Source organism: Cuculus canorus, chromosome 9 (genome assembly GCF_017976375.1).
Source record: "Cuculus canorus isolate bCucCan1 chromosome 9, bCucCan1.pri, whole genome shotgun sequence".
Taxonomy (NCBI): Eukaryota; Metazoa; Chordata; class Aves; order Cuculiformes; family Cuculidae; genus Cuculus; species Cuculus canorus.
The window spans coordinates 27750210-27777499 of NC_071409.1; the positions used below are offsets into that span (position 1 = coordinate 27750210).

Consider the following 27290-nt stretch of genomic DNA (forward strand, 5'->3'; position numbering starts at 1 on the left):
CCCGCCCCCGCGCGCCTTGCGAAGGCTCAGGGCGCCCCCTGGCGGCGCGGGACCCGAGGGGAGCGGGGCGCCGCCGCGCGAGCCCGCTGCTGCTCCTGGGACAGAACCAGAGCAACCGGGCAGCCTCCTGAGCCTCCCGCCCTCGAGGCCAGGTTGGATGGGGCTTGGAACAACCTGGTCCAGTGGGAGGTGTCGCTGCTTATGGCAGGGGGTGGAACTGGATGGGCTTTGAAGTCCCTTCTGACCCAAATCACTCTAGGATTCTACGATTGATTCCTTGGGAATCCCACTGCCAGCGCCCCCATCACCACCAGCCCAAAGCCACCTACACCCAGGGCAGCGTCCTGGTGTCCATGAGCCTTGGGCAGCATGGGACATCAGCCCAGAGCGACTTGTACCCACAGCTGCTGAAAGGAGCCCTCCAGGAGACTTACCCTGTCCCCTTCCCCCTTGGCCACCCCACGCCAGCTCTGGTCACCCTCCTCAGGAGCTCAGCACCCCTGTTAGCTCCTCTGCCCAGTCAGGCAGTCACTTTGCCTGGTGCAAAGTTGGCCCCGTCTGTCTGTCCTCCCTCCCTGCTGGGTTCACATATCCACAGGAGAGCACTGGAAGGAGCTGCCCAGGGCAGTGGTGGAGTCTCCATCCCCAGAGGAGTTCAAAAAGCACAAAGCCTTGGCACTTGAGGACATGTTTTAATAGGCACGGTGGGGCTGGGCTGATGGTTGGACTGGACGAGCCGAGAGGCCTTTACTAACCTTAACGATTCCATGATTTTATAAAAGTGAAGGCAGTGAGGGCTCATTCAAGTCACGGTCACCTGCAGTGAGACCAGCAACCTTGCAGAAGTACCAGGGGCTGGAAAATCCTCAGCTTTTCAATGAAAGAGAAAGCGAAAAAATACGCAGCGGTGCCACAGGAACCAGAGTTTTCTTTTGCGGTCATGCAGAATATATTTCAAGCAGCTCCTATTCAGCTGAGCAAATAACAGAAAAAAATGCCAAGAACATTCTGGCTAAGTTTTAAGGAAATTTGCTTTCATCTTGACAATGCTTCTTCATTTCCTTCCCATGAATATCTCAGCAATCCAGTTTACTCACTCAGAGGATCACAGAAAGAAAACTGTGAAGTAAATGTCAGTATTATTTGCATCTTTATCCAGTCTGCCACAAAAGCAACACCATGCTATTTATCTGATCTAGCACAACTCAGTAACAGCTCCAGTATAGAATATTCATGATGTGCAAAGCAAAAAAAAATGTTAATCGTTTGAAAATATAAGAGGCGAAGAGCTGAGCCTGTGAGTTATCCAGACAACTGCCTTGCTTGGTTGGGTTTTTTTTCCCCAAATAATTGCTCTCGACTGAAAAAAAAACTTGCATTCAGAAACTAACGTTTGACCAAAAAAAGCCTGACGATTTTTTTATGAGGAAAAAATAATACATCAATATTCTTCTGATTTCTTTTCAGCTGGCCAAAGAGTTGGCTGCACTGGGTAGAAGCCAGCTGTGTTTGTTCAAAAAGCTTTCTATTCTGTCAGCCTTGCTCCGAGTCTGAACACCAACTCTTCGCTTCTCCTGGAGAGAATGGCTCTGAGATAGCCTCTTCGCCACGCTGCCATCCGGAGGGCGGGCACAGGAAGGCGGCAGCATCGTGCCACACGAACACTCTTTCTCGCTTACCCGATGGGATTGTGGCCAGCAGCTGCCCCAGAGTGGCCACAGAGACCACGCCCATCACAGTCCCCTCAGAGGACACACAAAAGACATTAAAGCCAGCTGAGGTTTTGGCACATTTTGCTCCATTTCCCGCCCCGAGCCAGTCATGTGTGGGAGGCTTCTCCTACCGTGCCCCATCCATTGCCTGGTCCCCACCCCAGGACCAGAAGCCCACCAGTGAGGTCCCACCTCAGTTGCTTCTCCCCAGCTGAGAGAAGCAACTGCCACAGAGCTGCCACATTCCCCAGTAGAGCAGAAGGCCCTGAACTCCAGGCGGCAGCAGCAGCACACTGTGACCCTGCAGAAGGCAAAACCACCCCTCCAGGCCATGAGGAACTTCCAGTTCTGCTCACCAGACACCCATGCAGGAAGGCCATGAGGCAAAGACCCGAGAACACAAACGGCCTCTGGGAATGCTTTCAGCAGCCCCATGCCGGGTGAGCACTGCCGGTCCCTCTGCTCCCATGGTGTGCAGCTGGCAGTGCATCAAGATGGAGGCAGTCATCTCCCAGAATTAGCTCTGCCTTAATTAACAGCTTTGCCTTTGTTCTCCGGTGATGCTTCAGGCAATGCCAAACCCTTTCCAGAGGATGAAGCTAGGTTCCCAGCAAAAGAAAACATAAAGAGTTATCATACGCCACAGTACAGATGACCTCCTCAAAAAACTCCCTTGAAACCACTTTGGGGACCCAAGGTGTCACAGTCTGTGACTGTCCCAGTCCTCCTCCTCCTCCTCCAACAGCTGTGAAGGGACCAGCCAAAGCACGAAGAGGAATTTCAACCAGGCGTTCCTGTATATATGGTGGCAGGTACCACACTGCAATGGAGGCTCTGGAAGGGTCACCCCAGCTCCTTTAAGCTTGATCCCTTTGAGCCTGACATCTCCCGAGAAATGAGGCGCATCACCATCAGAGGGTGACCAAAGCTCTTGTCCTGCACCAGAGCTACCACGCAGGTCAAAGCAGGATGCTTGCTGGGAAGGTGGCCTTGGTGGCAGAAGGTGCCCAGCAAGCCACTTGCTAATATATGAGTGACTCGAAGCAGCTTAAAGGTCAAATAAACCTTCTCCTGCCCCAGCCTCACAGAGAAGAGGAGCTGGCAGAAGACACAGAAGCTTCCCCTAGCGAGAATAAGCACAGGAACTAAAACAGCCGTGATGCTCCTGGGTTGTTTTCTAAGCCAAGACCAGGCCTGCAGAGAGGGCAGGAAGATCTCTGCACAGTGCAGAAGCCATCCTCAGCAGTGCTCTTTCATCCCTAATCCTGCCAAGGCAGCACAGGCTGCTCCCAGCAGCTCGCATGTGCATTCACTGCAGAGGAAGAGCAGGCACCTACAGCACCCTCCCAGAAGTCAAAGTCTGAGAAGCTGATAAATCCTCCCCCGATAAGAAAAGCAGATTCCTTCAGTTTTCCAGCATCTCACACTTGCTTAGTGGGTGGCACCACACAAGCTGGGTGAGACAGGTAAGTGCAGGCGATGCCAGTGAGCAAACATCCAGCCTCTGTGGCACCGCCTGTGCAGTCAAACCCCCTCCTGTAAGCCCAAATGAATGTAATATCATTAATTAGCACCAATAAGCACACTGTGTATTCAGGACACAGCTCAGTTGCTTGGCACAGCACAGCCCAAACTGCTTGCATAGTCTCAAGAGAAATAACTCCAAGGAGACTTCTGGACTGAAAATTCCATAGGGAAGCTAAGGGGAGGGAGGGAAGTTATTCTTCTCTTCAGGCGCTCACAGCAAATTCAGGTTTCTTATCAGAACAGAAGCAGAAGCTGTGGGAAGGACGGTTCCTTTGTCATGTGAACAATTTGAGGACTAAATTGAAGCGAGACATGAAGAAGAAGTAGGTGAGATGAAGGTTAATTTGGCAACCGGAGTGAGAAGAGAGGAAGCCAGTGTATGGAAGAGTCTATTAAATCCCTGGGCAAGAGAGAAAGAATCAGAGCCAGGACTCAGAGTAACTTCCCACACAGCAGCAAAAGATAAATTGCAAGTTCTTCTTGTGGAATATTCTGTTTATTAAGTACAGAAATAGGAGACTGTCAAGAGCCAAGTGCCTCGAGCCTCTCAGCACCTGAGAACATATTAATCCCTACACATGATTGAACAAAAGATGAGAATGCTATTAAGACAGGCTCTTGTGACACCAGGCATCATCAAACGCAATGGACCTGCAGCTTTCTCCACTCCATGCTGCCACCAGCTCTGGAGGCAGGGAAGGCGCCTGTTCTCTAGCAATGGACAGCAGGACACCTTTCTCTGCAGGACAAGGTGAAGAAAAAAAAAAAAAAAACAACAACAAAAAAAGAGAGCTCTTTTATGAGCAAAAACCCCATCACTTTGATTTCATATATGCTGCAAGTTCTGCTTCCCAATTTTTCCCTTTAATTGGGTTATTCAGGATGGTTGCCAGTCACAGTGGACACACTGACTGCAGGACACCACCGGTGCAGAGCAGGTACACCACTTGCTCTGCATCTCTCCTTTTTTTTTTTTTTTTTTTTTTTCAGCCTTCCCAGGTGGAAGGATCTTTGTTTGCTTTGAAGGCAGAGGATTAACAAAGGCAAATGCAAAAGAGAAAAGCAAAATCTCCTTTGTCTGAGGATGGGTGATTTCTTTTTATCCATTTCTAATCTGGCTTCATCTTTCATTTCTTTGGGAGGAAAAAAAAAAATCTGAAGACTACATTTTATGCAAAGGCAAGCACTAAGAAGTGACAGAAACTCTGGCTCGGGGTCTCCGCTGGCTCTGTGAAGTCAGAGCATTCACAGTGAAGAAAGCAAAGTGTAGACAGAAAAACACTTTGAATAGAGATTGAAAATAAAAAGTCTTCTCATGTTCCAAATGCAAAAGCTACGGAAAAATATGTCTCTCCTCCAAGGAAATTTCATTATCTCGAAACAAAATGCAATTTATCTTTGGAAGGTTTAAAAAAAGCAAGGAGAGGAACCTGCCATAGGAGTTTCACTTTATCACAGCATTTGGCTTGCTGCGGTTTGAGCTGTGGTTCACATCTCTTGTTTGCTTCCAGAAGCAGAAGTTTTTAAGGTGCAAGTCCATCCAAAGCAGCAGGGAGGAGGGAGAACAGTCCAGCCCCCTCCATATCTGCTGCTTCAGGGTCTCATTCAGGCATTTTTTCTACTGAAATCACCCACGAGGGAGCAAAAACTGGCTGTGGTGACTGCTTCCCATCTCCTGCACAGGAAGTTTCCCATTTTTCCTACTACATCGTGATGAATTTCCAGTTGTCACCTTGATCTATGGCCCCATGAACACCATCATAAGGGTAATATGAATTTTTTTCCCCTTTCCCATCACTCACTGGGTAATTACACGTGTGACTGCACTCAAGGGCAAGAGTACGTGTCCTGTACCCTTGCACAGAGCACAGCACGAGCATGCACGCGGGGCCTGGTGTTGCTGGCTTCACTAGGGCAAAGTAACAGAAGTTTTGCCCCAGGTAAAGGGAAGAAAAACGGGAATATTCAAACATACAAACTCATGTGTTAGACACAAACACAAGTGAGCAAATGTCACGGCAGGCATTCTAGTCTGCCTGCTGTATTTGTCATCACTCTTGCAGAGGGATGTTGTGAAGGCCAGAAGGACCTGCTGCAACCCCCTAACCCGACTGCACAGACACTGAACTTCACCTGGGGGCTTTGCCTTCATTGTTTGACTGCTCGCAAGAGAAACCTGCATCTCAGCCAAGTCTCGGCGAAGCTTCCCGTTTGTATAGCCCAGGTGTGCATTTGAACTGCCCCAGCAGTGCCCGTGGGACCCTTCAAACAGCGATGATGGGCATCACAGGGTCAGCTGGCAACATTCAGGCTGCCCTTCCCAGAGCTCTTCCTGGGGGACCATCTTCCAATACCATGAAATGCCACATCCTGGCTCCTGCTGTGCACAGCCTCCTGCTCAGGCAGCCAGGGTCTACACAGTCATAACCCTGCTAGTGACCTGCACAACCCCAGCTCTGCTTTGTGCCAGCAATGAGGAAGGCAGGAAGACTGTCTCCTTATTCTGACAGGCAGGAACAGAGGCATAGAATCATTAAGTTTGGAAAATATCTCGAAGATCATCAAGTCCAGCCATTAGCTCAGCACCATCATGCCTACTAAAGGGGACATTTATCTTCAAGGGATGCAATGACTGCACAATTCTCAACTCCCATCCCTCCACACCACAGCTCACGATGCTCAGGCACTTCACGCAGCCACATCCAAGTGCAATTCTGAAGGCAGGGAGCTGGAAGAGGCATGAAGCAGTCTCGCATGACTGACAAGAGACAGACATCAAGAGACCTGCAAGAGGGTATTTGAGGCAGTTTTGTATTTCAAACGAGGCAGGCAGAGGTTTAGCCAGAGTAAAGGGGGGAAGCAGTGAGGCTGCAGTTTCATCAGTTAACATCTGGCAGCTGCCGAGCTTGGAGATAATTCTGCCTCCATCCTCCAGGGAGTTGGGATCTGGGAGGGATGCCAGAGACACGGCAACCAGGAGGGGATGAAATTCCTTCACAGAATCCAAAACAGGCAGTCAAACGTCACAATATTCTTCCTCCCTTAAAATAAGGGACTCTTTGATGCCAACTGAACCTGTGGGAGTTGTTTTATTTATTTTATCTAAGTGGAAGAGAGAGAAGAGCAGAGAAGGAGATACAGGTGAGGGACGGGGAAACACAGACAACAGGTTTGTTTGAGCAAGATCACAGCTTTTTGATAAAAATCTTCAAAGACTTCTGATCAAAATCTGCAAAGAAATCTTTTAACTGTTACCTATATTGCTATTAAAAAAAAAAAAAAGCCAACAAGGAAACCAAATTGTTTCCATTCAGAAAAGCTAAGGTTTAGTAAATAAAAACCAACAGAAAAGTTTGGGTTTGGATAAAACAAGAGCTAAGCCTGCTCTGATCCTTCAGCCAAAACCTGAAGCTTCGTCAGGGATAATTCTGAAAATTAACAAGCCCGTGCTACGGCAGCTCGTGTGACACCACCACCTGGGTGCAGATTATTTCTTTGTGGGCAAAAGGATCATCTTCCCTCAAGTAGCGTCCTATGCTGCCTGCCTCTGCCAGCTTTGCCCTCAAGATGACCATGGCCCACCCTGGGAAGGTGAGGGTCTTCACCAGGGAGGAGTAACAGAGCAACGATATAGCTCATTCAGTTAGAGGAAACCGTCCCAATCAAGTCTGAACACGTGCTGCCTCTCTCTGGGCAGCTCTCCCGTACACACCCCCAGGTTCATCTCAGACCCCTGTCCAGGTTGCACATCCCTGGCTCAAAAGCCCTGGGAAGGGCAGCTCAGTGGTGCCATTTGCGGTGGTTCTTCAGCAAAGCTCCTCATGGGTTACTGGGAAGGTCTGTGCCCCCTTCTCCAGTCTCAGCATACACTGAGATCAGATTCTAAGCTGAAAGAGGGGAGATCGAGATGAGATCTTTGGAATAAATATTTTCTTGTGAGGGTGGGGAGGCTGTGGCCCAGGCTGCCCAGAGCAGTGGTGGCTGCCCTATTCCTGGAGGTGTTCAAGGCCAGGTCGGATGGGGCTTGGAGCCCCTGATCCAGTGGGAGGTGTCCCTGCCCATGGCAGGGGGTGGGACTGGGTGGGCTTTGAGCTCCCTTCCAACACAAACCTTTCTATGGTCTCCCAGCTTGAGCAGCAGCTGTCAGATCCAGCCATGGGTGCAGAGACCTCTCAAGACTGGAAAAAGGGCTCCTTGCTGGTGCAAATTAGATTAAACTCCTCAGGGAGCACCAGAGCAAGGAGAGGTGCTCAGGGCTTCCTCCTCCTCCTCTCCCCAGTTATTCATCAACAAGCAGCAGGGTGAGGCCGAGCCCAGGTCCTGCTTTGGCTGCTGTACCCAGAGCCAGGGAGCAGCACCCCAAGCCTTCTCTGGCCACGCAGGTGACCAAAGTTTTCTCCCACCAACCTCTGGAGGTCAGCAAGCGGCAGCGCTGCTGCTCTGTGTTAGCAGCTGCCTTGGAAAATAAGAAGAGACCCAGAAAATCAGTGCAGAGCAAGGAAGGACCTGGTGGTCCAGGCACAAGATGTTCACTCCATACCATAGGTGACCTCAAATGTTTGCAGGGGCCAGGCACGCCCCTCCCTCCATCCCTGCAGGCACACAGGGGAGCAGGACCTTCCTCATTTATAGGAAAGGATTCATTTCAAAGCTGGCTTTGCCCATTGAAAAGCTGCAGCCCTCATGCCAATTTGTCCACAAGGCAGGGCCATTTCTGGGAAGCAGATGAATCTGCATTTCACTTCACCATCCTCCAATGTCATTTTCTTGTTTCATATCTGAAGGACACTACAGTAAACTCTTAACAGCTAAATCATTACCCACTTTAAGGGGATTAGGAGTAGCTGATAACATAAAACAAAACAAAACCAAAACAAACCAAAACCCACCTTCTTACTATATTTATTACCTAGAACCCGACACAGTCCTGCATAAGTCTCCATGTTCCTGGTAAATACAAAGATTTCCAGTAAACGAAAGACACCAACAAGAGCGCAGTCAAGCAAACTGAAGGGTTCTCCAGTGCGGGGTGGGGCAGCAAGGTAGAGACCATGTACAGACCCATCAGAAACCCCCAGCAAAACCCCTTTTGCAGAGCAGTAAAGAGAAACATCTCCCTCCTCTGCTCCAGAAAAGTAAATACTGAAAAAGGAGTAATGTGAGACAAAGGGATTAACTCTGCCAGGACAAGACTGACATCTTCCCACAGGGACATAATTCTCTGGCAGAATCAGGAAAGCCACTGGCCAACAACTCTCAGACCCACCGCGCTGCTGTATGCCAGAAGCTGAATAGTGACCAAAAAGGAGGCCTCCCTACCTTAGACGGGGTGTGCAGGGCATGAGGATTCCTGGCTGGGCTACAACCTGCTCCCTACTAGCTGCAAACAAGCTTTCCTGCCTGCCAGGGAAGAGTTTTCACTGCTGGTTTTCATCCAGCTCTCTAGGAAGGTTAAAATCTTACTTTGGGGTGAGGATCATTCATCTCATTATTTTTATCTGACATTTCTAGGTGTGTTCTCAAAGCTCCGGGCTTATGGCAGAGGCACAAACAAAAGGACAGGTCCATCATGCACCAATGAGAGATCGCTCCCAGAAATGAGTGGAAGCAGACAAAAGGTATCAAGTCTGGGACTAGGGAGATCACAGAGGAGACACGAAGGACGTTCAACAGAAGGCAGCCAGCTGTTCCCTCCTCTCCCCACTAAGTTGGGGGCTATGACACCCCAAAAGCTCACTGACAATGGGCACAGGCTATGGGACACGGGGTCCAACACGGCACTGATGTGTGGGTCCTTCTTTGCAAACAAGCCGCTACACTCACCTTTTGCATCCGAATGGTCCCATACCACAGCCTCCAGGACAGCTCTGTCACAACTCAGCCTCGGGGCTGTAAGGCATGGATGCTTAGGTCAAGCCATGGCTCCAGTGAAAGCAGCAAATGGCCTCCAACTTGCTAGAGGGGAAAATAAGCATCTTACCCATCCACAGCCTCTTCCACGAAGCCAGGAGGCAGCCCCAGCCACCAGCAGGTCTGTCCTACCCACCTTTACTGCCATTCTGCTCTGAAGTGCCCAGTACAGGAACTCAACCTCCACAGCAGCACCCCAGCGCTGCCCCTGCCTGTGCCATCTAACGTGGTACCCAAGGGGAGACAGCAGGCACGATGATCCCATTATTGTAAGGGATGTGATCAGAGACATTAAGGCAAAGGCTCCTGGTGCTCTCTTCAGACATTTTCCACGCAGTGAAAGCCCCACATTACACAACTGCACAACGTTATCAGCCACCCAGATTTCCCAAACAAAGGGCAGCTTCCTCAAACACTCACCCACTCTACGTGCTCCACTCCTGCACACCATCCCCATCACCTCTCTAGAGCTGCTCCCAACACCAAGCACCACCACGGCCAGGCAGAAACAGCCTGCAGAGCACCTGGGCCCTTATTTTTCCCATGACCACATCTCAGCTGTGACTCATTTCTTCCTAACAGGGCTCCTTTGCAGAGCCCGGCTGGGCTGCAGCCCACGCGCAGTGGGCAAAACCTCCTAGCATCAACCCGCCTTCAGCTCTTCCTCACCAAGTGACGGATCTCAGAGGCTGCAGAGGAGCTCCTGGGCTGCCCAAGCTGAGGAAGATGCCTCAAAAGCAGCAGGAAGGGGAATAGGGCTGGGAGGTCATGACATGCTTCCAACACAAAACGCTCCACACTGTGAGCACGGCCCGGCAGCTGTAGGGCTACCAGCAGCACCTTCGCTGCTCCTGTCCATCAGCATCTCCTTAAGACCTAGCAACTTGCACTCACCCACTGTAGTGCTACTACTTTCTCACCCAGAGCTTCAAGCATCTCCCAGTGACCTCGCACTACACCCCCTTCCTCTCCCTGCCCTTTCATCTCTCTCATCAAAGTGTCTTCATCTCCTGCCTCCTTGCTCCGAGGGGTTGTTGTTCCCATCTTGGCAGCCCGCAGAGCTGTGCTGGGAAGTGCTTTGTGCCCAGCACAGAGGTGAGGAGCAGGGCACAGGGTCCTGGGAAGCAAATGCCAGCGCTGGAGCAGCTCAAAGCCCCCCAGAGGCTCATGAGCTCCCCACAAAACCACTTCCATGGGCTGAGGTGCGTCTGCACCTGTCAGCCAGGCACATACATAGAAAAAAGAAGACACGGCACAGGTTCAAAACACAGTGTTTGATTTGTAGGAGTCCATGCATGCACGAACGTGCTCAGGCCATGCCAGTGAAGAGCAGCGACCCTAAAGGCTAAAGGGAGAGACAGGACAATCGCACCCGTGCAGGAGGAAGCTTCCCTGGGCTGGACGGGCACACCTGGTGGCACAAAGGTCACCTCTAGATCGCAGGTGCCATGTCCCCACTGAGAGTAAGACTGGGGAGAAAACAGCTTGAGTGAAGTGACCCTTTTCAGCCTCTTTGGCAACAGCAGAGTCATCTCCTCAGTTCAGACTAGCTGGTTGTTGTGTATGGTTGGGGTTTTCCAAAGGTCAGAACGTCTGTGCACTTTGTATGTTTGAAGCAAAACACTGACCCCCTACTGAGTCTAGTTCATTCCTTACATCTCTCTCTAAATAATATGGAAATCTTTAAAATCACACACACTCAAACCCAAACTGTTCACCAAAACTTCTTGGAGGGTAATTGTTTCATTGTTCCTCGTGCCCAAGGCACCCAGACTAATGACAGGGTTCCTCAGCCCTCGGTGCTGACCTCTGCCTTCCCAAGGAGAGCCAACACTTTCGGCAAGCCAGGTGTTTGCTGCAGAGTTGAAGGATGCTGACCCAAAGCCACGAGCCAAGCCCTGCTGTGCCAACCCACGGACAGCCCCCACCGCAGACAACCTGCAACTGGGAAAAAGACAAGGAGTGCAAGATACTGCCCAGGGAGGCAGCGGAGGCCTCATCCCTGGAAACATTCAAGGTCAGGTGGGACGGGGCTCTGAGCAACCTGATCTGGTTAAAGATGTCCCTGCTCCTGCAGGGGGTTGGACTGGATGACCTATAAAGGTCCCTTCCAACCCAAAGCACCCAATGGTTCTATGATTTTATGTGCTGGCTTGGAAGCACAAGATGAGAGATGCTGTGCAGAGACATCTCTCTTTTCAGCTAGAATTAAGCACTCCCTGTGTGCAGCTCGCAGTGTGCCTATTTGCAGAGCATGCCCAAGCTCCATCAGTGGTGTAAAACACACTTTGCTCCACTTTTACTGCTTTAGCTTCCAGCAGCCAGAGGTTGCAGCACATGGGCTAGACTGGGATGAAACTATACATTTTTCCCTATTTGTGCTGAATGTTGACATTTTTCCAAGATCCAAGCCTCCTACAGTGGGCTGTAAATCATCCATCAATCAATAGTTACAAAGAAAAAAAACATTTCTGGCCCTCGCTACCAGCGAGCCAGGCTGATGCTTATCAGAGCATGGGGATGGGTGCAGTGCTGCAGTCGTGGAGCCAGGCAGAGCCTTGGTGCCAGCCCTGACTGCACCTGCAATTTTACAAACTTCATAAGTGCCAGTATACAATAATCTACTTATTCCTCCCTTTTACAAAACCATCAACAAGCTGAGAACCACAGCACAACAGACAACCTTAGCTGTGAGCCGCTGATTTTTATATGATATATTATATCCAAATACGCCGATGCAGAGAGCAGAACATACCAATTTGGGTAATTGGTGAGGGCCTGAGTGCATGGATGCACTACTGATCCAGTTGCCTTAAAATGTATGTGTATTTACGGTGTCAGCTTGTTTGCATTTCTGATGATCTGAAACGCTGAGAAGGTAATCAGATCCTCCAGTGCACGCAATCAGCTCAGCAGCGTTCTCCATGCTATTGTGGATGAAGCCACCAAGACAGTAATTCTAAAGCTGACAAACGCCATTAAACTGTTAAAGGGGGCAGGAGGAGGCTGCTGCCACGACCAGGCGCCCCTTCAGCCCAGCCACCCGGGCGCCACGGGGAGATGGAGGCGGTGAGCAGTGATGCCACAAACAGGGGCTGCCCCATGGCCGCAACAGGGCCATGCCGACACTTCGAGGCTGGTTTCAATTTAAGCCTGAGCACTGGCTCAACTCTTCTCCCTGGATGTTAACATTCCCATTCCCACACCTAAAATCCACTTGAGTAATCAACTGCAAAGCTAATGACTCAGGCCCCAAATCAGCAAAGTACTTGAGCACATGCTGAAGTCCCATCGAAAGAAATTAGACCCGAGCAGATGCCATATTCCATGGAAGCAAATCACACCGGTTCAAATGGCCTCCAAGCACCCTGCTCAGCCTTTTCAGGGACCCACCTGAAGCACGGCAAGGGTAAAGACTTAGACCTGGCTTTATTTTGCTGGCAGGCAAACCTGAAGACAGATAGTCCTGGCACTCCCAGGCTGCTCCTAGGTCCTGCTCACCCCACATCCATGCTGCAGGGGCACCTCTTGGGCTGCCCTGAGCCAGCAGCTGGGGTGAGGATGCAGGATGCAGCACCCGCAGCCACCCCACGCAGGACCAGCATCGCCAGGATCTCTGCATGGAGCCCCACACGGGCACTGGGATCCCCCAGCAAGCTGCAAACGGGCTCTGACCTGCACTGCTCCCTGCAAGAAGATGCACCACACTGAGCAACAGGCAGGGTTACAGCCTCGGGACCCTGAAATGAGCCTCAGCAGCACTTCCTTGGCTTTTCCAAGGACAAGTGCCTGAGCAGGACTGAGTCTGCAGAGTCCCCTAGTCGTAGTGCAGAACCCGATAATCCCCCTCGTGCCTGCTCACCAGAAACCCAGCATCTTGGCCCCCTCAGCTGCCCCCTGGTCATGCTCCATGAGTGACGGGAAGAGCAAAGATCAAGTTTCCCTGTGCACCAGAGAATAGGAATAACATCCGCTCCTGCCAAGAACAACACCTCGCTCTGGCAGGTTGCGCAGGTAACCACTCGGCACAATTGAAATCAAGCTATAACCTCTTAAATATGGAATTTTATAGCCTCACATGGCATTAATGCATATATATCGATACACATAGATATCGATAATCAGCTTGATTGAAGGGAATGGTTTTCCTGGAAGTCTTCCATCTTTATTACAGTGAATTACTTACATCAAAGCCCTGACTGGTATAAACTGGCATGGCTCTGCTGAAACCAGTTCTCCTGAGGCAACCCAGGATGTCTGTGTGGTTTTACTGTTTTCTGCCATCACTAGCCTAGTTGCTAAAACGAAGTGTTAATAGAGCTAGAGGGGGGGAAAGAGAGCAGATGTGCTGGAGCAGGAGGTGCTTTGCTGAAGCCCCATGCCCAGCGCTCACTGTCCACCGAGTGAAATCTGGAGCATCTCCGTCCCAAAGAGGCCACCAGCCCAGGAGCGAGCATGAGGCCAGCCTGAGACATGGTGGACCAAGAGGCTTTCATGCTCTCCCACGGGCACACAGGGTGAAAAGACATCTGCAAAAACCAGAAGAAAAGTCTTTAATGCGAGGGCCTCTTGCAGCAAGTCAAAAGCAAAGTCATAACAGACATCATTTACAGAAGCAACTGCAGCAGCGGGGTAAAAGAGAAGGCCACGCTCAGCCTCTGCAGAGGGACTGAACCAGCCTACATGCTAATCCCAGTGTGAGCAACCAGAGCTGGCACTAGCCGGAGCCAGTTGTCTGACTTCAGCATCTGGCAGGGAGGGTGGATGAATAAATACGTGTAGTGCAGGCACTGGCTACCTGAAGCCACGAGTTGTTCGCTGTCAGCACACGGAACCAGGCAGAAAAATGAACAGAGAGAATATCTTGGATTTGGAGAGCAATTCCTGTGCCGCTGCAGGGCTCAGCAATATCCCCGCCTTGGCTTTGCAGTGCCTGCAGCAGGTTTTATGGTGTGGCCAAGGGCAGGGAGAAAGCTCCTGTCCCCTCCAGCTGACACGCGTCCCTGCAATACCTCCAAGCTCAGGGATATTTCAACATTTGCCGTTTCTGAAAAAAAAACAAGTAAAAATCCACAATCCTGAGGCCAGAGCAGAGGAGGAACGAGAGCAAAGAAGGGATTTTGGCCAGAGGGAGCCGGAGAACGATGCTGCAAAGAGGTTATATTCCAGCAGATGGTAGCCTGATGCTCCCATGGGATGGCCATTCCCATCCTTGCTGCCAGCCCAGGATCCACGTCTGTCCCCACGGACGCTTTTGGAAGTGCCACCTGTACAAGTGCAACATCACAGCTCCGAGAGCCGCTGTGAAAGGGCTGGCAGGGCCGAGGGCATCGGGGCGGCACACGGAGGGAGGAAGGGCCGTGAGGCAGTGTGCAGAGCTAAATAAGGCCACAGAGGTGGGGGCAGAATTCCTTTAAACAGTTAAAGTTTCATTTTAATGGATAGCACAAGGAGGAATAACATCCCTGATGGCCAAAACATAAGCTTTATTTTTTTTTCTGGACAGCAGGCTTTGCAGCCAGCCTCCCTGAGAAAATGAATGCACCCACGCTCCCTCCCCACCCAATTTTAGAGCCTGTTGGTTGATTTTAGCAAGGTGGGAGGGGACATGTCTCAAGGACTTCTATTCCCACACATTCTAGGAAGTGGAGACAGCCAGGTCATGGACAGCCCTGCTGAAGAACCCCAAGCCCCACAGGGCAGACGTTGGGCAAATCTGCTACCCTGGGACTGAAAAGCCACTCACGCCCTCTGGCTGTGTTTGTCAGGTTCAAGGGAAAACCAAGTAGAAATGGCTAAACACTACTGCTCCTCTTCCCAGTGATGCACCCAGCAAAGCCTGTCTCACTTTCCTCCCCGGGGAGAGCTGGCACAAGCACTGAGCCCAGGCACCGCGCTCTCCTTCTGCAGCCCCTGTCGAGGCAGAATCAATAACTGAATGTGGGGCTGGGTGGGGAGCAGGGGGGCTCAGAAGCAGCTGTAATATTTCCCTTTTAACAGCCCAGCAGGGCAGGAGCGGGAAGCTAAGTGGCGATTGATCTCGCTTCTACAGAGCAGCATTTCAAAGTAAATTATTAGGGATAAGCCAGTCGTTGCCATTTACGTTTCCCATGGTTGATGGCTCCTACTGCCCCAGAGACAGGGGAAATAGCACAACCCACCTAGCACATTGCCAAGAGCAAAAACCATTCCACCAGCAGATATCTGTGCGTGGAAGAGACCCTTCCCAGACAGCCGGACGGAGCCAGTGCCCTAGCACAGTACTCCTAGGCAGTCCTCAGCAAAAGGCAGCTCTGTTTGCTCCACACAAAGTCAGGTAGCCCTGGGGCTGGATACTGGCATACACTGCAACACGTCTGCGAGCACCAGGCTGGCCTCAGACGCCCTCTGAGCCATAGAACCCCACCAATATTAATAAACCTGGTGGCTAAGCCCATCACTCTGGTATCAGACACCATCCCGGGGTGGGGCAGTAGTGCTGCTGCCAAAGCTGATGGATCCCCAGGCTTTTCCTCCCATGTACGTGCTGCTCCTACCTCTCTGTACCTGGACACCGAGTAGAAACTCAGCTAGAAATCACCATGTTTTAAACCTGATGGATCAGAACCCAAGTGTTGTTCTTTGTGCTTTTAACAGCTCGGCACCTCTCTGTGTGTCTGTGCACAAAGACAGGCAATGTCATCTTCCCACAGCTCTCTTAACTGCTTATCGATCCAAAAGAGCCTCCGAATGGATTTCTCTGGCTAGCTATCATCCTCCGTAGCCTGGGAGATCCCCTCTCTATTATAAAGTAGACATCTCAGTTATACCTTTATTTACTGTGAATGAGCAATTAAGCCATCCCGGTTCGATTTATGGCCAGCACCAATAACTTCTCAACACCAGCCAAGGCCAGTTTAACTTTTGTACGCTTCCCTCTTGTTGAGTGCAAAAACCCAGCTTCGTTTGTGCATTTTTTATGTTTCTAGCCCAAATTCAAACCTCATTTGTGATCAGCTGGGAAATCATTCCCCAGCTGTGCACTGAACAGATTTTCACTGCAGTCATGAAGTCAGAGCTCTGCTCATCCAACCTTCATTTTCTGAAAGCCAGATTGTGAAGCTGGTACTCAAGATCTGGCTGCTTTCGGTGCCCTAAGGGATTTAAACATGGAAGGTGTCCCTGCCCGTGGCAGACGGGGGAACTGGATGGGCTCTAAGGTCCCTTCCAACTCAAACCATTCTATTATTCTATAAATAAATTTAAAAAAAAAATCAACAACTGTAGTCCAGCTCTTTTTGAGCCAATCCTTGCAAACAGAGATGGGCCGCACCCTGCATGCCAGCCCTGCTGAAGTGTGTGGCCTCCCATCTCTGCTGCCTGATTGAGTGAGGTTAATTTGTTTTTTAATCCTATCAGAGTTCCTGGAGCAGCAGTGCTGGGGTGTTTGTGTGGAGCACCGTGGTGACAACCCGAGGGTGCTTTAAAGGAAGCCACAGCCCGCATCAGCAAACATCTCCTCCCTCACAACTGCAGGTGCCACCACCCACCAAACCTGCTTTCCCTTTTGCTTTCCATGCCTGTGCCCTTCTCACCCGGGAAGGAGCAGGGAACTTGTCCCAGCCTGTTCCTCTGATGCCTCTGTGCTCCATGGCATCTGCACGCAACAGTGTTACTCGGTGCATTCACACGTGTGCTTTTGGACCAATAAAACATCTCAAGCCTGTGCATTTGTACCACCCCAGCCAGGCAAAGGGTCCATCTCCACCGTGAGCTCCCGTAAATGGCACTGCCACTGTGACCCGAGCTTGCGGGTACAAAGATCAGCCCTGGTAGGAGTACACAATTCACCTTGTTTCCTCCTTTTGCCATAACTCATTTATTCTAAGGAAAGCAAAGCTGCAACCTGTTTCACAGAGGCCCAGAAGCCCAAAGGTCTTGTTCGCATCCTCACCCGCATGGGAAACATCAGAAGCTTCTGCATCGCCTGGGCAAGGAGGTAATAACCACCCCAGTGGGTTCCTCCTGTGAGGACCCATCTTGGCAGCCACTGGTTTTCAGAAACTCTTGTAGGACACAGTGCGCTGGGAGCAGCATCAGCTCCTGGAGAGGGGAAGTGGGAGCATGGGAATGGGAGGTGAGCTGGTGCAGACGGGGAGCACTGGGACAGCTGCTGCGATGGCCGGGCGGTACAGCAGGCTTAGGGCTCACTTGGCAGTTTACTCGCAGACATAATGAAAACAGGAAAGGAAAGAAATAAAGACCTCTGCCCCTTATATTTTTTCCCCTTCTAGCGCTTTCGATGACATCTGAATGTTAATTTAGCAACTTCCAGGCAGGACAGTAGCCTTCTTTTATTGCACAATGACAAATTAATTTAGAGGAGAAAAAAAGCATTCAATGTCTGAAATACAGTATTATTTCCTGCAGCATTAATTGGTGGCATCAGTACTCTGTAATTTGTTACTGGTGGCATATTTCTGTATGGCTTCATTTCCTTAAAAGCATGGGAATTAATTAGGTGTTTGTGGTGGTAAGGGACTGGCAGGCACTGCGCATAATGTGGGCAATCACAGGAGAGGCTTCTCGGCTGCATTAAAGGTTAGCAACCCCCCTGGTGTAAATAGCACAGCTCCCCTGGCTTCTGGGGCTCATTTACACCAAGGCAGATAGGAGCGGTTATACCAGGGGAGCGCCTGCCCCTCTGCACTGGAACACAGAACAAAAATTCACTTCATCTCAGTAACAAGGGGCAACATGCAATCACTGGTATTTCTTTCCGACTCCCCAAGTCACTGAGGATGCCTTTTCCCACCTAACCGATACTCCTGGTAATTGCTGCTGAAGTGGAAGTCAATCAGGCAGCAGCCAGCCCTGATGTCACCGACCCCTGGATGTCACTGGCCCCATGAATCACAGCCCTTTTGCTGACACCATAATTGCATTTTGCTTCCTTTGCTTTTATTTGCTGAGTAACTCCAGGTGGAAAACACCCATCCGTCATTACAACAATCAGCCCCAGCGAAGAAATGCCAAGGGAGAATTTGTATCAGGTGGGCTTTAAGGTCCCTTCCAACCAAACTGTTCTGTGATTCTATAGGAAAACCTTCCCAGGTTTTATGGTGGTTCAGAATTTATTCTAAAATTATATATTTTATACATACGCATTACCTATTGATAGGAACTTGACCTCTTAAGAGCTGCCCTGTATGCTTGTTCAGTGTTACATGAAAACCAGATATGAACTATTTCAACCAACAGTTTCACTATGGCATGTGGGTAAAATTCAGTGCTGGGGAAGGCAGAGAAGAGGCAGGCTCAGAAAATCAAGGATTAAAGCAAAATGTGCCTTTAACTCCAGCTCTGTGCCAGGTTTACAAGATGCTTCAGCTCTGGACCTCAGTCCTCACTCTCCGAGACACAGGCAGGAGCTCAGGTGACCTCTCTGAGCTATGCTGAGATCCCTGAGGACAGAAACTAGAGCTGAAACGGTGCCAAAACTCTAAAAACCTAAATGTCTTTTGGGCTGGACAGCAAATAGCAGAAATATTCCAGGAATTCCAGTTTCTAATAGGTTTCATAGAAAATAGCTTTCCTACAGGGAACATGAGAATGCTGTCATCAAAGCTCTGTTAAAGCAGATCAGAAACAACTCGCTTCTTCGAGTCATAGAGGAAAACCAGTGGCAGTATTTCCCAGCACAGGGCTAGTGGTATTAACATTTAAAGAATCACAAGACCCTCAAATATCATAACGCTGTCTCAGGACCTCTAAGTGCACTACATTCAGGTTTCTTTTTCTTTGACTCTCACTCTGCTTTTGGGATGGAAATAAAAGCCCTTGTTAGGTTTAGGGAACGCTGCAGGGAGCCGCCACCACCCCCCCTTTCTTCTCACATTTATATTTCTGGTCCCCTAAATTCAGTTATCAGAAGTGCTTATTTATTTTTAAATAGTTCTTTTCCATGCTGACGCATTTCCATAATCCTTGTTTTCAAGCCAATTTGTGAAAGATTTTAAGGCTCAGTTGCAATTAATCTCCTTTTAAAGCTCAGTCAGACCAGAACCAACACGAAGTGCGTGCAGAAGTTTTCATGTCACCAAGAAAATCTCTTCTCACCAAGGTAGGAGTGACTTATGCCTCTTCCAGGTTAAAAGGGAAGGAGAGGACTAAGACTCAAAGACAGAATATGAGAAAATTCCCTGACACTGAGGTCCAGAAGTGCAGCCCCATGCTGCACCACGTCCCTGGGTGCACAATAACCCTGCCATCCTCATTCCATTCTTTCACCACGTTTCTGCCTTTGATAACACGTTCTCCTGAAAAATCAAACCTGAGTTCAGAGGAAATCTTTCCTTGGCCTGCATTAATTCTGTCGGCTGAAATCAAAATGTAGAGTCAGGTGTTTGACGGCTGCTCTGTAGCACTGAGCAACAGCCCATTCCTGCTTTTCTTCTGCATTGCCAGGGTGTGCATTTAAGATGAAAGCCTCATTTCTGACCAGGGCACTCACTGCAGTCCCTGTCAGTGAAAGGACAGGGTCTGCTCCTGCTCAGCTCGATCTTTCTCACCACATGCCTGGTGGCTACTGGCCCTCGGCTCTACCGGCTGCTGTGAGCAGCAGCCTCTCCCCTCCCTGTGGTGCCACGTCACCCCGCAGGCAGGGACCCCCCCCAGCATCCCAGCTCTGGATTTCAATCAGGCACAGAAAACCATCATAGAATCACAGAATCATTGAGGCTGGAAAAGCCCTCTCAGCTCATTCAGTGCCCAACCCCCTGTGCTTGCTAAACCATTTCCCGAAGTGCCAGCCTTACACATTTTTTGAACCTCTACAGGGATGGAGACTCCACCACTGCCCTGGGCAGCCTCTGCCAGGGCTTTGCCACTCTTTCAGCAAAGATTTTATTCCTAATATTCACTGTAAACCTCCTCTGGCGTAACTTGAGGCCATTTCCTCTCATCCTATCCCTTGCTCCTTGGGAGAAGAGCCCAGCACTCACCTCATCACAACCTCCTTTCCAGGAGCTGCAGGGAGTGATGAGGTCTCCCCTCAGCCTCTTCTTCTCCACATTAAACAGCCCCAGGACCCTCAGCCGCCCCCAGAACCCCTGTGCTCCAGACCCTTCCCCAGCTCCATTCCCTTCTCTGGATATGCCTTCTGCCTCACTGACCCTGCAAACCTGGGCTGCTCCACATGGCACCAAGGCAGGATGGAGCCAAAGGCCCAGGGACACTGGAAGCCAGCTCAGCATGCGCTGGCACAGCTTAGCTATGCCCAACCATCTCTGCCAGCACTCTCTATTTGTATGTACAGATAAATATACACAACAGAGAGCTGAAAAGACAGAGTCAGCTCCTCTCTCAAGTGCTTCAGCTCCTGTTACCACCAGATCCCTAGCGCTCTGCGGCACGCACGCTCTTTATAGCAGCCATCAGCCTGGCACAGTGTGGAGCAGATGGTCATAACAACTTGGCCCAGGGCCGCTGTCAGCCCCCGGCTCCTTGCCTCACATGATGTTCACCATGCCACCTGGGCCTCCTGTGCGCCTGCAGGGGCTGGGCAGGACACCCTGCAACTGGGGTCAAAGCTGGAGCACTTGCTGGCATGGCAGGGGTTAATGCTGCACGGTTCCAGAAATCACCAGCTTATGGTGCCCGACATCTCCATCTGCCACGGACCCATCCTCCTCCTGCTCGAGGGTGAGCAAGAGGCTCAGGGGAGCTGTGCGCAGAGGTCAGCAGAGACGCCATGAGTGATGCACAAGGGCAGGGGGATCGCAGGACCTCAGGCAAATCCACTAAAGTCCTATTGTCACCCAATAATCACCTGATCTTGCTGGTGGTTGCTGGTGCAGCTTTGTCCTGCTGTTGCGGCTGCCCAGAGGTCCCAAAGAAACATCCGCCGCCGCTGTTTGCCCTGAAGGCAAGGGCACAAGGGCAGAAAACAGCAGAGTGAGGCACGTGGCCAAGGGCTGCAGGAGGCAGCAGGGGCAGAAAGCACGAGCTCTGCCTACCCGGCCTCCAGCAAAGGGGTGAGGAGCCAGCGGGGAGCCGGGCACAGCCACGACCGTCATTTCACGGGGCTGGGGAGCCAGGACTGGCAGCCCAGATGCAGAGAGCCTTAGGCAGGGGAGAAGCCTTGTGCAGAGATGTGCTCTGTGCATCGCTCTGGTATTTACCTCACAAATCAGAGGCACCATCACCAGTAAACTGGAGGGTGTGCTGAGCCCAACAGCCACTCCAGGCAATTGCACGAGGGCCCCCACGGCACTGGGACAGCCGGGGCACAGCAATGCATGGGTTAAGGATTTATTGCAGCATTAATGCAGTCAAGAGCACGTGAGAGCATGATCAGCTCTCCCCCAAGTGCTGCTCCTAGGAGCCCCACTCAGCAAGCGGCCAGGCTGCACACATCCATAAAGAGAAGAGGCACCAGTGCCCCAACTTCCTGGCACTCGGGGAACCTTTCTGGATCATGTTACATTCATGTGTCCTTGGCTCATCTCTGTACAGTTGAAAAGCACTGTAAGGGGAGCCAGTTAATTGAGACAGCTGGCCTCACGAAGCAAAACCCAGGGAATGAGTTCCTGCCCGTTGTGCTTGGTTGGAGATCCATTGCTTTAACCAAACCAGTCTGTCTGCACAGCCCTGCTTTCTGGAGAAGCTCTCCAGTTTGCATTACCCTGCCGGTCAGGACTAGAGGGGCCGTGCTGCCCGTCAAAGCTTTGCATCGTTCCCGGGCTGCTCTGCAATGTGGCCCTGCCAAGCAGTCAATTCCCCACCAGTTCAGCCCACCAAACTACAAGGGCATGGAATGATAGGATGAGGAGGAATGGCTTTAAACTGGAAGGGGGAAAACTTAGATTGGACATTAGATAGAAATTCTTCACGATGGGGGGGGGGAGACCCTGGTCCAGGTTGCCCAGAGCAGTGGTGGCTGCCACATCCCTGGAGGTGCTCAAGGTCAGGATGGATGGGGCTTGGAGACTCTGATCCAGTAGGAGGTGTCCCTGCACATGGCAGGGGTGGAACTGGATGGGCTTTGAGGTCATTTTCAACCCCAACTATGCCATGATTCTATGAATTAAGCAGAATCAAGGATGCTCCCTCCAAGCTAACATGGAAGCAGGAAGACAAAGACAGTGGGGAGGTGGTGTTATGGCAATGACAGTATTTACTGCACTGGGTGATGCATGTCACAACCTGTGCTGTGTTGGTCTACAGCATGGAAGGCTCCTGTCCATGGGGGGATGTTCCTAGGCACTGCCACGACACAAATAAATAACGATAATAACACTCAGAGGGGAGCTGTCATCTGACCCAGCGCTGACGGAAAGAGCAAAGAGCTGGCTGCCCGTGTTCGCCGCCAGCGACTTGAGTCCATTGACATTTGGTGGGGAAAGGCTGACAGTTGTTCCACAGGGGAGCGGCTGCGGGCAGCTTGACAGCGAGCCCGCTGTGATGGGATGGGCTGCCACTGCAAACTGGAGGTGTGCTGGTACCTGCAGCTGTGCAGCTCCAGTGCAAACCGTTCACAAGCAAATGAGCTCCAAACAGCAAGTGCACTGTGAACAGTCCTCACATGCAACAGCCGGGAGTCCTTATCCTAGAGTCACAGAATAGTTTGGGTTGGAAGGGACCTTAAAAATCAGCCAGTTCCAATCATTAAGGTTGGAATCATCAAGACTGGAAAAGACCTCCAGGATCGCCAAGTCCAACCATCACACCAACCCCACTGTGCCCACCAAACCATGTCCCCAAAGTGCCACACCTACATGGTTTTTTATCACCTCCAGGGATGGAGACTTCACCACTGCCCTGGCAGCCTCTGCCAGGGCTTCACCACTCCACCAGTAAATATGTTTTTTCTAATATCCAATCTAAACCTCCCCTGGTGCAAATTGAGGCCATTTCCCCCCATCCTAAATCCTCACCTTACCTTTCTATTGCCTGCTTATTTAAGGAATACGTCTAGAGTGATGAAGATGCTCTGTCTCTTCAGTGAAGTGTTTTCCCTCATTGAACCGGGAGCAGTCACCATTTCCTTGGCTCCGCAGGCGTGGTCACAGGGACTAGGCCTTCCTTTGCTTGAATAATCCTAAAGCAGAAGGGGCAAGATGTAGACGTGCCCTCGGTGTAAAGGCTGCAACACCTAGCACAGCCCTGAGCCGCGGGGCAGGGAGACGGCAGAAGATGCTGCCACACGCGTGTCACCGGCAGCTCTCCCTCGAGACAAACTGGGTGACAAGCAAAACCAGATTTGACAGGGAGCAACTCACTTCCAGAAGGGCAGCTCATTCGCTCAAGAGCTGTGAACTGACGGTTGTGTTGTCCCTTGCAGGCTCTGCTGGAGCTGTGGATGTGAAGATGGAGGCAAAGCCAATGACCTCAGTAAGTCACTGTTGGGCCCAGCACCAGCAGCGAATTAGGTAGCACTGAAGTTTAGAACTGCAGCCTGAAGGACAGCAGGCTGGGAAGGCTTGGTTTGTGGAGGATGCTGCCTTACCTCTTCTGCTTTTCCACTTTCTGGGGGTCTTGGGAGAAATAAAATAGCTTTCACGGCTCTTACAGACAGGAGGGATGAACTCCAGAGAAGTTGTGTCAGGGAGAGATGGATTCAATACGTAAACTGCCAGTCCCCTGCTTCCCTGATTTCCCGGGAACAAATAGCACAAAATGGCGTTTGATTCAGAAGCAATGCCGTGGTCTGCACAGCTTTGCCACTTGCGTTCCAGTAGCTGACTCCTGAACTTGTGTGCCGATAACTTACACAACATAGGAAAATATTCCTGGGGCGGAGGGGAAAAATTGATCTCACTTGCAATGAAGCGACTGATGCTCCTTCTCACAGTGTGTGACTGCACAGAGCCTAGGAACTTCTAGTGCCTTTGATCGTGAGAAGTGTGCTTGGCTGGGTTAATAGGGAAGGGAGGGAGGGTGGTTGGCAGTCATCAGTGCACCTTCACAAGAACCAAATGACAGGCTTTGAGCACAAGGCCTGCTTCAGCGCCTCGGTAAACCTGGGACCTCTCTGAGCAGCCCAAAGGAGCTGGCAGGAGAGAGAAGGCAAAGCAGAGCATCAGTCCTGGTGTAACGGTCCATGCATGCTCTTCCTGCCCTAAAGGTCAGGCTTAGTAGGAGCCTAGAGGACAGCAGCCAGTGCATTTCCAACAGGAAAGCTGAGCGAACAGCACTTCCTTGCGACTGCCTCAATGACACGAGTAATGTGCTGCAGACCTGGGGGGACAAATAGTGAATCTCCAGCTAAGAGCAGTGATAATGAAAGTACAGAAGTGAAAATCCACTACTTGAGGCTGACCGGGAGCGATCCTGAGGGATCGTCTTAAGCTTTCTGCGTTGCTTTTACCCTTTGGGTCTGGCTCCAACATTCAGGCCAATGTGCTGTGCCACTGGCGGTGCTCGCCTCTTCCCTCCTTTATCAAAACAACTCTCTCCTCCAAACAAAGCACCACTCATCTCACCAGACCTGCAACACCGTGCCATTCGGCACTCAGCTTCCTCAAACCGTGCAAGCAGAAAGAAAAGCATAATGTGATTATTTTGGCCAGCTGCTCAAGGAAAGAGTCTAATAACATTTTCTCTTACTTCCAACAGCTCATGTGGAGGTGGGAGCAGCAACTGGACAAAGCGGACAGCCCAGCTCCACAGGTGAGCACATTCCCTCCCAAGTGGAGAAGCCTTTTCTGACTACTTTTTCGTCTCCTGGAGCAGACAGGCTCTATTTCAGCACTGCTGGTGATGTTTAGGATGTCTCAGCATTCGTCAAGTCTCTGAGAAGTTAGAGATGCCCATCAGGCATCTCCATGACAACCCTGGGATGCAGTGTCCATGTCAGAGCAGCAGGCTGTAAGGTTCATATTCTACCATCTTTTGGAAGGGCAATGGGACTCGAGAGGGTGTCTGGTTCCTCTCAATGCACCACCAGGCTGCCGAGGAAGCAGCACACCTGCCATGGGGAACCAGCTGACCAGCTTTTTCAAGCTGGTCACAAAGGTCTGACCAGTGCAAAGTGATTTGGTGTTTTGGACTTCTCCCACGGGCAGGATGAGCGGCAGCAAGTGCAGGCAGCCCATACTTGGCAGGGGTTGCGAAGTACAGCAAACAGCCCGCGTCCACAGCAGCAGGAGAAGCAGATACGGCTACAAGCTGTGGTGCTGGCATTTTGGGTGGGAATAGCAGGAACAGTCAGCCTGAGAGAAAGTGTGGCCCTCAAGGAAGGCAGGAAAAGCAGTAAAGGTAAATGCCATCAGAACCAGCTTGATAGAGCAAACTCATGCATTTGCCTCGTGGCTCACGAATAGCATTGCTGCCCCTCAGAGCAGGCACAGCTCTGGGCAGCACTTAAAAAATGAGTTTACATGTGGAAGAAACAGTCCTGTCTCACTATGGACATGTTATTCCTGCCAGCCAGCTTCAGGTATTGTGAGGGACGTGGCAGACCTCCTTCATGTCCTGGGAACACGTAGTGTCAGCAGCACATCTGGTTCAAGGACCCTTATGTAGCAAAACCAGGCACTGAATTAAGTTTATCCATCTCGTATTGGCACTGTCACACTCCATGCCATCCTGACAAGCACCAGATTCTTCACTCGAGAGCACCTGAGATCATGCTTTGGCAGATGCAGCTCAGAGAGGCACCCACTGAAATACCAGAATTAATGTCCCACTAACAGCAAATACATGTAGATAGTCTCAAAGAGAAGAAGTCTCAAGAGCTTCCTCAATAGCCTCTCTAAGTCGCCAGCATACTTGCTTCTGTCGCCACTGTTGTGCCATCAGCTCATCCAATAGCTCAGGGGTTCACGGCCACCATCCAGCTCCTTCCACAGCAGCTTGGTACCTTGGCCTAAGAAGAAATAACTCCAGTGAGAACTGTTTCTTGACCTTCCCCCCAAATGACCACGTAGGTCCTTTAGCTCCAGGTAAACCTATCCAGGAAGCATGCTGTTATGACCTATATAAGGGGAAAAATAGGGGTCATAACAGACACCTGCAGATAAGGTTCCCAAGGAGCAACCACCCCACTCTTAGGTTGTCTCGGGAAGGAAGGTTGGGGGGTTTAGTCCACACAGGGTCACTGGCACTCCAGAAGGGTTGATTATGACCCCGTCTGCTTTCCCTCAAACACCACTATTCATACTGAGGCGCACGTATTATTTCCAAACTTGCTTTCCACTTACATTCGTCATTGTATTAGAAAATCCCAGGTTGACTGGGCAGAGGAGAAAACTCATTGTCTACTGGGTCACCAAGGAGAAGGGCTTTGCTCATCACTACAGCAAAGAGAAGTTGATAAAATGCAAAAAACGATGCTCGGTCTCGCAAAGTACCTTTTGCATCTCCCAGGGAGTGACATGCTGCTTATTTAATTAGAAGGGGTGAGGCTCCCTCCTGAATAAACCAGAAACAGCCTTCCAGGGACAAAATAAATCTGCCTGGGTATTGTGGAGGACTCTGGGAAAGAACAGCTACACAACCTCTACCAGGTTCGCACGGCACAAGAGCTGACACTTTGGAGAGAATGTGGAGGAGACAGTCTGCTCAGGGGGCAAAGACCCCCTCGCATTTAGTGCTGGTGTAAGGAGCAACAGGATGCTTTCTGCCCACCCCCCTCATTTCTTCACCAATGTCTCTTGTAGCATTGGTAAGCGTGGCACCCATCTCAGATGCATTTTGCATTATCCATCACGCCAGCCTGTCTGAGGGCAGTTTTATGGTAAGCAGCTGACAACAAAGTGTGTCGCCCAAGGGTGCCTAGCGCATAATTCAGGTTACTGGGACACCTCAGCGAAAGATTCCGGAACCTTCCTAGGGTATCCAGACACAGCCTCTCCCTGGAAATGCCGAACAAGCCATTGTGAGTCCTGGACTGGTGGTGGTTGGGAGAGGACAAACCTCTTCCAGGGACCAGCAGCAGCCAGGAAAGCTCACTGGCCTCCCAGCCAGGTCAGGAGGAGGGGATCTATTGCACATGCCCTCATTGCCTTCAAATAATGAGTTATTTGGAGATTGTAAAAGGATTGATGCCTTAATGAGAGTGCGTAGCCTGTCCAGAACCACTCTCCTTGTCTAGAAAGGCCAGCAACAAAAACTAAGCCAAGCAGCATGCTGAAGGTCAACAGATCCATGCTCTGGCAG

At 50.9% G+C, this 27290-nt stretch overlaps 2 protein-coding genes across 2 annotated transcripts in view; one reads left to right on the forward strand and one right to left on the reverse strand.

The window, feature by feature from the left end:
* ANAPC13 (anaphase promoting complex subunit 13) overlaps positions 1–27290 on the forward strand; it is a 259639-nt gene that overhangs the window by 181682 nt on the left and 50667 nt on the right. The gene's annotated exons all lie outside the window — the stretch shown is intronic.
* CEP63 (centrosomal protein 63) overlaps positions 740–27290 on the reverse strand; it is a 77874-nt gene continuing 51323 nt past the window's right edge. Inside the window, exon 15 of the mRNA XM_054074041.1 lies at positions 740–25998. The gene's annotated coding sequence lies outside the window, so the exon portion shown is untranslated. The remainder of the gene's footprint in view (positions 25999–27290) is intronic.